The sequence below is a fragment of the Eschscholzia californica genome, unplaced genomic scaffold, assembly GCF_041429995.1.
Source record: "Eschscholzia californica isolate CP2 unplaced genomic scaffold, dmEscCali1.0.p SCAF_2, whole genome shotgun sequence".
Lineage (NCBI taxonomy): Eukaryota > Viridiplantae > Streptophyta > Magnoliopsida > Ranunculales > Papaveraceae > Eschscholzia > Eschscholzia californica.
Window position 1 is genome coordinate 45,657,331 of NW_028238309.1, and position 10,415 is coordinate 45,667,745.

The 10,415-nt window shown below is 34.4% G+C and overlaps 1 pseudogene across 1 annotated transcript; it reads right to left on the bottom strand.

Annotated features, from left to right (window-relative positions):
• Positions 1–6,201: 6,201 nt before the first annotated feature.
• Positions 6,202–9,875, bottom strand: LOC147558308 (serine carboxypeptidase-like 27; annotated as a pseudogene). The gene is made up of 9 exons (XR_015234341.1): positions 9,276–9,875; positions 9,062–9,157; positions 8,473–8,565; positions 8,295–8,380; positions 7,938–8,198; positions 7,131–7,258; positions 6,939–7,032; positions 6,686–6,791; positions 6,202–6,584 (listed from the first exon to the last, which is right to left on the bottom strand). The product of XR_015234341.1 is annotated as a serine carboxypeptidase-like 27 (transcript).
• Between the last annotated feature and the right edge of the window lie 540 nt (positions 9,876–10,415).

Below are 10,415 nucleotides of genomic sequence, written 5' to 3' on the forward strand. Positions count from 1 at the left end.
TTCAGGCTCTCGGGAAAACAATCTCCCACTACTACGGTGGAGAAGGATCATATGGATCGTGTACCGTATGCTAGTGCAGTTGGCAGTTTGATGTACGCTATGGTGTGTACTCGTCCGGATATTTCACAGGCGGTCAGTGTGGTTAGTAGGTTTATGGCAAACCCGGGGAAGACACATTGGGAAGCTGTGAAGTGGGTCTTGAGGTACTTGAAGGGTACTGTTGATACGGGTTTGTGCTTTGGTGGAGACACATGTCAGGTAAGCGGTTATGTTGACTCGGATTATGCTGGCGATCTAGATAGAAGACGATCTACTACTGGTTATGTATTTAGGGTACATGGTGCTCCAGTTAGTTGGCGATCGATGTTACAATCTACAGTTGCGTTATCTACTACGGAGGCCGAGTATATGGCTATGGCCGAGGGTGTGAAGGAAGCATTGTGGTTGTGGGGTCTTCTGGATGATCTAGGGATTAAGCAGGAGTGCGTGGATGTATGGTGTGATAGTCAAAGTGCGATCCACTTGGCGAAGAATCAGGTTCATCATGCTCGTACTAAGCATATCGATGTCAAGTATCACTTTGTACAAGATGTCATAGAGGAAGGTGATGTTTCTCTTATGAAGGTACACACAGATGAGAATCCCGCGGACATGTTGACTAAAGTGGTGACGTGTAGCAAGTTTCAGCATTGCCTGGAATTGCTACAAATCGGCTCGTGTTAAGTTGCCCGAAAGGGCGTAATGGCGACAAGATAATCTTTATGTGAAGGGTTGGTAGAACTACGGTAGGCTTGATCCTGTAAAAGGGTACGTAGGCAGCCATGGTCATGTGGCGCAGTCGGATGAAGTCACAAAAGGAAGATATATCTTACAAGGAGTATCCTGGTGTTCGTCCAAAATTTGAAGTATATCAAATTGTGTACGAGGTGGAGAATTGTAAGAGGCAGTTTCTAAAAATTGAAGAGGAGGTTTAAGAGGCAGCAATAGGCAGTTTCCAAATTGGGATGGTTTCCAATTTTTTGGCTCAATAGGCAGTTTCCAATTTTTTGGCTTATAATATATATAAATAGGGGTTGAGTGCTTTGTAATCAACACACCAACACAAGCAACAACAACTCTTCTTTAGAGAGAGCTAAAGAGAGAAAGCAAGTGAGAGAGAAATTTTTTGTTCATAGTTTTGAGCGGTGTTTAATTTCTCGGTTGTCGAAGATCTAGTATAGAAGGTTAAATTCTATACGGTACCATCTTGGGACGAACTTGCGGGTTGTGTTAGTCGTCTTCATCTATCCTTCAATAAAGATTTCTTGTTCGCCCGAGGACGTAGGCTTTAAAGCCGAACCTCGTTAAATTCTGTTCGCATATTTGATTTTGACTTAGCTTTTCGATTAATCTTCATAATCGGATCAATTTCTAGGATAGGTTCGATAGCTTCCGCGACTTTTAGTTCTAACAAAAATAAAATTCAGAAAACAATGTTTTTCCGTTCTATGCAAACTGGGATTGCAAAATGTGAGTTGCAAACTCGATTGTAAAATGTAAACAGCAAACGTGATTTGCAAGCTTTGCAGAATGTAATCTCGGGTTGCAGATTTTGCAATCTTGATTTGCAAATCGCGAACAAAAAAATTGAAGTTTCTTCTTTAAATCTGAAAATTTTCTTTATCATCATCATCATTAGATAAATTAGGATTTCAGATCTTGTTGCAAATCCTCATCATCAACAGTTAATTCTTGATAAGACAAAAACTGAACAAACAAAAATTAGCCTAAAAAAACATAGCGATGAGAGAAATAAACATGCAACAATGTCATCTGAAAGCCATAAATTATGTAGTTGAAAGAGATCTAATAGAATGTGACTGGTTATTAACGACCAATTAAGTTCACCTTCCTTAAGGAATGTCAAACAAGTTGGAGTTTAAACTAGTAAAGAAAAAATAGAGTTATCAAGATATATATCTATATACTAGCAAAGATCAGAGTATCAATGTTTTTTATAATGATAATCAGAATGCAAATTAAACCCTAAACATCGTCACAATGATCTAATGGAAGATGAAGATCTCCTGTAGATGAAGAGGAACGCAATAGTGACATTATGTTGTTTTTTATCTAGATATGTGTTGAAACTTGCACCATTTTCGTTTTCCCCTTTTAACCTAGTTTTTGAATTTTGTGGTTAAATATGAGGATCTCCTGGAGATGAAGAACTCATGCAGATAACAAACTCCAGAAGATGACGAACTCTTGAAAATGACGAATTAAAATGATGAAGAACTCCTGAAGATCCTTTGGAGATGAAAAACTACTGGAGATGACGAATTTTAGGACTAAATATTTGGAGATGATATTAGTACTTTGTGAAGGGGTAAGAAGAAAATTGGTTGGAGAAGAAGAATTAGGAAGAAATTGAACTCCCTTTTATATGAAAATACGATAAACCTGATTAATAATCTCTGGAAAAGTGAAAAACAATGACATATTGAATTCCCTTTTATATGACTTTAGACACTTCTAGATAGACTCGAACTAGAAAAGAGATAATTGCTAAAATCTAGTTTCCTTCATTACTAATAATCATAATTTACGAACAAGTAAAATACTCAAACTTAGAAACTCCTAAATAAATAAAATACTCAAACTTAAAAACTCCTAAATCTAGACTTTAGGAACTTGACTGTGAGGCCTACTTGATATCTCGACCGTAAAGCCCATCATCTTAGCCGAGGGGCCCACTATAATCTGTATCAGCCTTTCCTTCTCTCAAGGGGTCCGTCCTGACCGTTTCAATAAAGAAAAGCTAGAGGCCGTGGCATATAAAGAATTTATCGAGGTGTCCCGTAATTCCCACTTCCAACGAAATTTGCATTTAAGTCGCATGACACCAATTTAGACTAAATCACCGGCTTCATTCTGAATCCCATGTTGCAAAGATCTTCGAAAAAATCGATTGTAGTGAATAAACGTCCATTAAATTTCTACATCTCCAGTTATCTTGTAGTTTGACGAAAAAGGCCACAAACGCCACATTCTTGTCTATGGAAAAAAGCAACCTTAAATTTCTTCCAATCTATTACCTTGTCTGTCTCTTCTCTTTTTATTAACAACTTTGACTAACTTCCTACGTTTAATTTTATGAAGTAAATAAACCATAATTCTGTCAATGATTGTCAATGTAGTTACTTCTTAGACGATATAACAAAATCAATTGATCTGGTGGATGTATTATTCTGGTTTTCAAAAAATAATGTAGCAAGAATCATTGTCTTATTGACATCTTCTACAATCATAAAATAATCTCGAACGAACATTGTATCGAGCAGGTGACTGGCGTTTTCTAACTATTTCCATAAAAAACTAAGAGGGTGTTTGATCTTTTAGCACTTATTAGTGATACTACTTAATAAGTGCTATCACTTAATAAGTGCAATGTCGTTTGTTTTCCATAAAAAATGTGAATTGTCTAGATTATCGTTGCGTATAACTAATAGTTAATAAACAAGTTTGGGATGGATTATACTAAAGTATTAATGGTGAAACATATATTTTCTTTACTAAAGTTTGCAATGAGTTTTTTTGTGCCAAAAAAGATTACATTAGTCAACCAACAATGCAAAAAAAATAAAATAATAAAGAAAGAATAGCAAAAAATCATATTATGTTTTGATGAACCAAACTTTGTATATTAATCAATGATAAAGCAAAACAATGACGAATGCATAGCAAAAAAGCAAAAACAATATTATATTAACCGATGACTTAATTTATTTAGCGTAAACAAAATTATACTAATGAATACAAACAAATAACCATCAAATATAAACTAATTAAACAATGAATATGAAGAAAATTCAGATCTATGAGATTCCTACTACTTTTGCATCATACGGTTTTGTCTTAAATTTAGATATATAGAGTTTAGGTAGTAATATGTATTTGTAATTAAATCTTGTTTAGATCTTTTTTGTCTTTTTTAGCACTTAGAAAGTAAGTGCGAAAAAATAAGCTCCAAGTTGAAGCTTACTTTTTTGCACTATCTTTGGCACCACTTAGAAGTGATATCCACTTATTAAGTGAAAAAACGAACGGTCTAAAATTGTCGGCCCACACTTATTAAGTGAAAGTCACTTAATAAGTGCAAAAAATCAAACACCATTTAAGAGCTTGGAATTGGTTCATGTTTATCCCTAAGGCCAGACTTAGTCATACTAGCTGTTGCATCTTGATCTTTGTGAAACCAAATCATTCATAATACTTTCATCTTCATCATCCTCGAAATCTTTGATCTTCCTTCAAGAGATCACCAAATGCAGGATGACTAAGAAAAGCATTTACCCAAAAGTCAGGAAGGAATTTTATGATGTCGCTCCTTACAGGCTTCCGGATCATGTTATACTTTTGTTCCACTTCAAACACCTCGTCTTTCTTTCTCATTTACCTGTTCAAGCTTATATTGAATTTCCTGAAGTTTTCAATGGATAAAACTAGTTCGTTTGTTCCTTTTCTTGGTCCTCAAATCTTTCTGCGACCTTATACTTCTTGCCTCTTTCTCTGCTGTAATTTTTCTTTTTTTGTTTCGAGTTGGAGCACATTTGTTCAATTGACAGGTAAAACCTAGATAGAAATTGTCCAATTAGACTCTTGAAGAAATTTAAGTGATCTTTGACTATTGAGTTTAGGTTCACATTGAAAACAGAGGAATTAATCTTCTTTTTCTTCATTGTTTGAAGAGAATTTTGTAGATGGAGATTTGATAGATAAAGAGGCTATGCAGGAAATAATTGATGGTGGAAATTTTTTATGATTCGAAACGAGGATGTCTTCTTCCGGAATTGCATATGAATCAAATAATTTGGTCAGACATGGGTGTTTCATATCACGTCTAGGGTTAAGGTCTAAAGAAGGAAAATTACTTCCTTCATCCTCCTCTGCCATTAACTGAATTTTGTTCATTTTATCAAGAACTTCTCCTTCAATATCATCAAGCACAGTGATCGAAGTAACTTTGGAGAATTGTTTTGTAGATTCAGTCTTTGTTTCTATATATGACAAATATTCATCGAAAGGAAGAAAGGCATACCTAAAGATACTTTTTAATATAGCCCAATTATCTATGAATTGTTTTCCTTGATCAATGACTCTCCATTGCATTGTTCATAGGTTCTATCTGACATATGTTACTCGACTAAAAAAAAAACTTTGTCCATAAACATTTTGATTTTAGAACTAATCTTTCATGTGTTGAATTCAGAAATTTTTAATGAAATTGACCTTCGAAAAATGAAATTTTAGAAGTTTTATGAATTTCTCTTTCATCTTCTCGATACATATAGAATTGAGATGTATCTCGAACAGGATCCCAACATAAATTTGAAAAAAGTTTTCCAACATTCAAGATGAGATGTACCCATAGATATATTCTTTTCCTGAGAAAAATCAATAATTTTGGTGGCTCTGATTACCACTTGATGTAGATGCAGCGAAAATTAATAAGAAAACTAAAACTTGAATGAACAATTGCTCATAAAGAGAAATACGATAAACTTGATTAATGATCTCTGAAAAGGTCAAAAGCAAGGACAGAGTGGACTCCCTTTTATAGGGTTTGGACACTTTTAGATAGACTCGAACTAGGAAGGATATAATTATTAAACTCTAGTTTCCTTTATTCATATTAATCCTAGTTTAGGAACAAGTAAAAATACTCAAATTTAGAAACTCCTAAATAAATAAAATGCTCATGACTTAGAAACTCCTGAATCTAGACCTAAGGGGCTCAGCTGGGAGGCCTACTTCATATCTCGATCGTGAGGCCCTTGATCTTGGCCGAGAGGCCCACTATAATCTGCACCACAATATTAACTTCGAGAATATATCAAACAATTGACGACGTAAAATGATGTCTTATGATTGATTGAAATGATTTGTCTAGTTTTCTTGACTTCTCGTTATTTTGGTTGAAACTATTTTTCTCATCTTTTATGAAGATTAATATATCAAACAATTAACGACCCACAAAAAAAAAAAACTTAAAATGGAAAATATCTGTTTAATTGTGCAGCTTTTAATTCAGCACAATCCCATAAACTTTATGATTCTCTCATACCCTAGAATGGGATCCTACCACTAGACGGAACACCCGAATCATGTAAATTTAGGTAATAAACGGCAAATAAGTAAAAAACAATCCAAGTGGAGTAGTTTTCTTCGAGAATCTATTTTATGCAAGGGTATAGCTATAAAGAAATCAATTACATATGAAAAATCATAGTATAAATGTCATACATGAATCATAAGAATTGCTTAAAACATCTAATCCTTCTGTCTTTGACTAACTCGATTTCGATTGATTAAGCATGAATGGTTGTTGGAGAAGACTTGCCTTTACTCTTATTCTTTTTTTGGCTATAAATGTCTAACTTGGATTAATAAAGTTACATGGCTTGATGTGGCATGGATCTATTTTCTAAGAAAGATCTAAACATGATAAAAGCTTGTCGAGGGCGATGAAGTGGAACCTCGTGTCCTGCACCCGTTATCGTCACAAAGGTTAGTCCTTTGTATACTTGGCTCCACCCGCCCACCTATGCCGAAACAAAAAATGAAAGGGAAAAAGTTTGGGTGAACTATATATGACATCAAAATCACAACGCGAAGTATAATATAGCACATTTTTACGACTAACCTTTCCGTTGTCATACCACGGATACCAACTTATAAGTGTGGGTAGATTGAGAGCATCTATAGAATATCGAGTTGCAGTCACTGGAACGACTGAATCTGTGTCTCCACTGAATGAAGAGTTCAAACATAAAAGGTGGAGTTCATATAAGAGTAGTCTCCGAATAAGGGTTAATTTATTACTTTATGATCTGTTACGTTACTAACTTGGTTATATAATGGAAGACTAAGTGTAGGAATTAAATCGAAGACTTCACCTATATACCCAGATCTTGAGACCAGCTGATATAAGTTCTTGATAAATAGGAAGCATAGATTTCGGAGAATTCCCAGTAATCTCCGACAATGTCACTGCCATGGTAGAATTCGAGCAACTTTGTTAGAACAGATATGAATCAGTAGTTAAGCAAAAGAAAGTAGAAAGTTTTCGGAACAAATATTAGAATTACCTGCATGTATCCCAAGCATAGGGAATCTTAGTAACATTGGCATGAAATGCTTTCTGAACTTCTGGGTGATTGAAGTACAACCTAGAATACCTCTCAGTGCAAGGATCATATGCCCTAGACATCCATGGCTGATATTGGTTGAACAATATGAAACATCTTAGAATCAAACTTATTTAATGGGCAATGAAATCAAATATCTTTGGGAAAACTAAAATTGTACTTTGACACAAAACGAATTCTGACCGTTAAGTATTGAAATCAATAAAGCCGATTATGGAATCTGTAAGGAATGAGCCTTTTTTGGCCTTCGCAACTTCAGATTTGAAAAACTTGTCGAATGCAAGTTTGGAAATGAAAAGTGCCCGTAGACTGGTAATAGGAGAGTAAGAAAGAGTGCAACTGTGCAACTTAGACTAATAGTGTTATGGAAACAGTAGGTCTAAGGGCCGAATAAGTAGTAGGCTAACCGAGTTATAGCCAAGGTCAACTAAACAGCGTGCGTCTGTATCAACTAGGCCAACCCCTTGTACGAAAATTCCTGGTTCTGCCTCTGCCTCAGTCAACTAGAGCTAACGATATCTAATATCGTCTGTACTTCGTTACTAATTAGAGTGAACTCTTTCTCAGAAGAAACTTTGTATATCCTACTCATCTTTCGCATATGAACATAATTCGTATGACTGGTCAAGATCTAGCTAGGTGATCATTTATTCAACTTCAGACTAAGTATTACATACCTCAATCAATTCCGAAATAACGATCCAAAATCAATAACACAAGGCAAACAGAGTGACAAGGAAAGCTTACATAATGACCCCGCAAGTTACGTTTAAGAGCTGCAGTATTTTTGCAAGGACGTGTATATATACTATATGCATCGATATTTCCTTGTTCAGTATCTGCCATAGCGATTGCCTTCTTGCATTCTACTGAAGGATGCTGAGAGAATCCATAATCACAAGTATCTTTCAAAGTTTTATAGGTAGAATCGGAAATCAAACCGTGTGTCCACCAATACTCGAAAGTACCCACATAATCATTATAATCATCAGTAACGGCATTACCTACCTAAAAAAGAAATAATCGAATATACTTCAATTCTTAGTATTGTTCAATCACAACTATACATAAACAATACGGGAGCCCAAAATTTTTTACTCTTACCATAAAACCCTTGAAATTAAGAATAGGGTTGTCAATTCCCTTGTTTCTCTCATATATGAGTTGAGACAATTGAGGAACATAATGACCTAAAACAATGACAAACAGGACTGGTTATACACAAAATCAAATCGAGTTTTCAAGTATTAAACTCAAGAAAAGTTTAGATCAGTAACTCAACCTGCATAACTTTCACCAGCAATGTAGAAATCTCTATACTTGTATTGGGGGAACCTTTCTACCCATTCAATAAGGAAATTATATGCATCTTCAGCTACAATTTCAGAAAACCCAAATTCCAAAATCATCTTAATTTGTCATTATTCACTAATTACACACCAAATCAACAAATAATTACAGATCCATTTCATGCTCTCTAAGGTCATATTTAGCATGCGGGAATGGAATGTGATAGTGTTTGGTGCATAAGAATGCGCCAGGATTCGAATATCCAGTGGAAAAGGATTTCCCTTGAAAGGGGTAATCCTAAACTCAAGGGGTAGGATTGCTATCCTATTTTTCTTGGAATCATAGGCCAAATAATCTTAAGACAAATTCAATATCTACCAATCTTATTCGTGACCAAACCAAAACAAACCAAACCAAACCAAACCATAAAGTATTGCCGTTACTAGGAATCTCGTTACGACATCGCTTTTACTACTAATAACATTCTTTTCCGGCACGCCAAACATGACACAAAAGAGAAGGAAAGATCATGAAAACCCCATTGAAATAAGGCAGAAATTTATTAAAGCAATTGAAGTTACCTGTATTTTTATCACCAAAATTATACAAATCAGATGTGGTATTTGAATATGAGAATCCAACACCAGCAGGAGAATCAAGAAATAGCAAATTGGCCACTATAAAGTAAGTAAACAAGAAAAGGAAATGAAAATGAGAATATCTCATCAAAATATAAAAATCAAGTCTTTAATTGAAGAAAAAAATGGTGAATTGATTTGAAGTTAATTAACTTACATTTATTCCAAGAATAAGGATTGATGAAAAGGGTTTCCCCATCTGAATTGATTCGAAAAGGTCCAATTTCTTCAGCAGCTCCATAAGCAATAGATGAACAACCAGGTCCTCCATTAAGCCAAAGCACAAGTGGTTTTGACTCAGCATTCCGATTTGTTGGTGACTCAATCAACCAGTAAAACAAAGCTCTTCCAGCTTCTTTATTAACAGTAACATAACCAGAGTACTGAGAAAAACCCACATTAGTGGGTTGACCAGGTAACTCAGTGATTCTATCTCTTTCCTGATCTGAAGTGGAAGAAGAAGAAGATACTAGTAGAAGAAATAGATAAAACAAAATAGAGAACTGGGAAGAAGAAGAAGAAATATCCATGTTTTCTTCTTCAAACTATAAAAAGTTAACAAGAACAGGAAGTAAGACAAAACCCAGATCTTAAATTATCTGGATTTTCGTTCTATATGCATTTATAAAGATTAGAACAATGTACAGAAATCTCTTCATTCTCTCTCTCGGTGGGAATAGATGAGAGAGTGTGAGAATGGGGGGAGGGTAGAGAGAAGAGTGAGAGTGGTTGACATAATTCATTTTATTCTCTTATCATATTTGGAAGTCTTGGGTATTAGGTGAGGGATGAATTGTGATTAGGGACAAGATAATCTTTCTTTGGGGGTAATTAGTTTTCAACCGATTCGAAATAAAAATTGCAAATTTTAAGAAAATTTTTTAACTTCCCATTTTGTTTTTTTATTTTACGTTAAAATTGATATATGTAACCAATTTGAAGAAGACCTCTTGATATCTATTGTTCTTTCTATTAATTATACATCCTTAATTATAACTCATATACATTCAGAAAAAATGAGTAAGTTAAAAAAAGTTTCTTACAATTTACGAATTTTATTTCAAATTGTTGTGATTTATCAATTTTAAATTTTCGATAAATGTTGTTGGTAAATTAGAAAAAGATGGATAAGAGAAAAAAAACTATGAGAAGCGAAAATACATAAGTAAGCATAACATCAAAGAGGTATAAGAAATGAACAAAAACGAGAAACAATGAGGACAAGGGTAATTATGTACTTTTAAGTGTAAAAAAAAAGGCATCCCTAATATCCAATTAAAAAATGGGGCATCTCTAA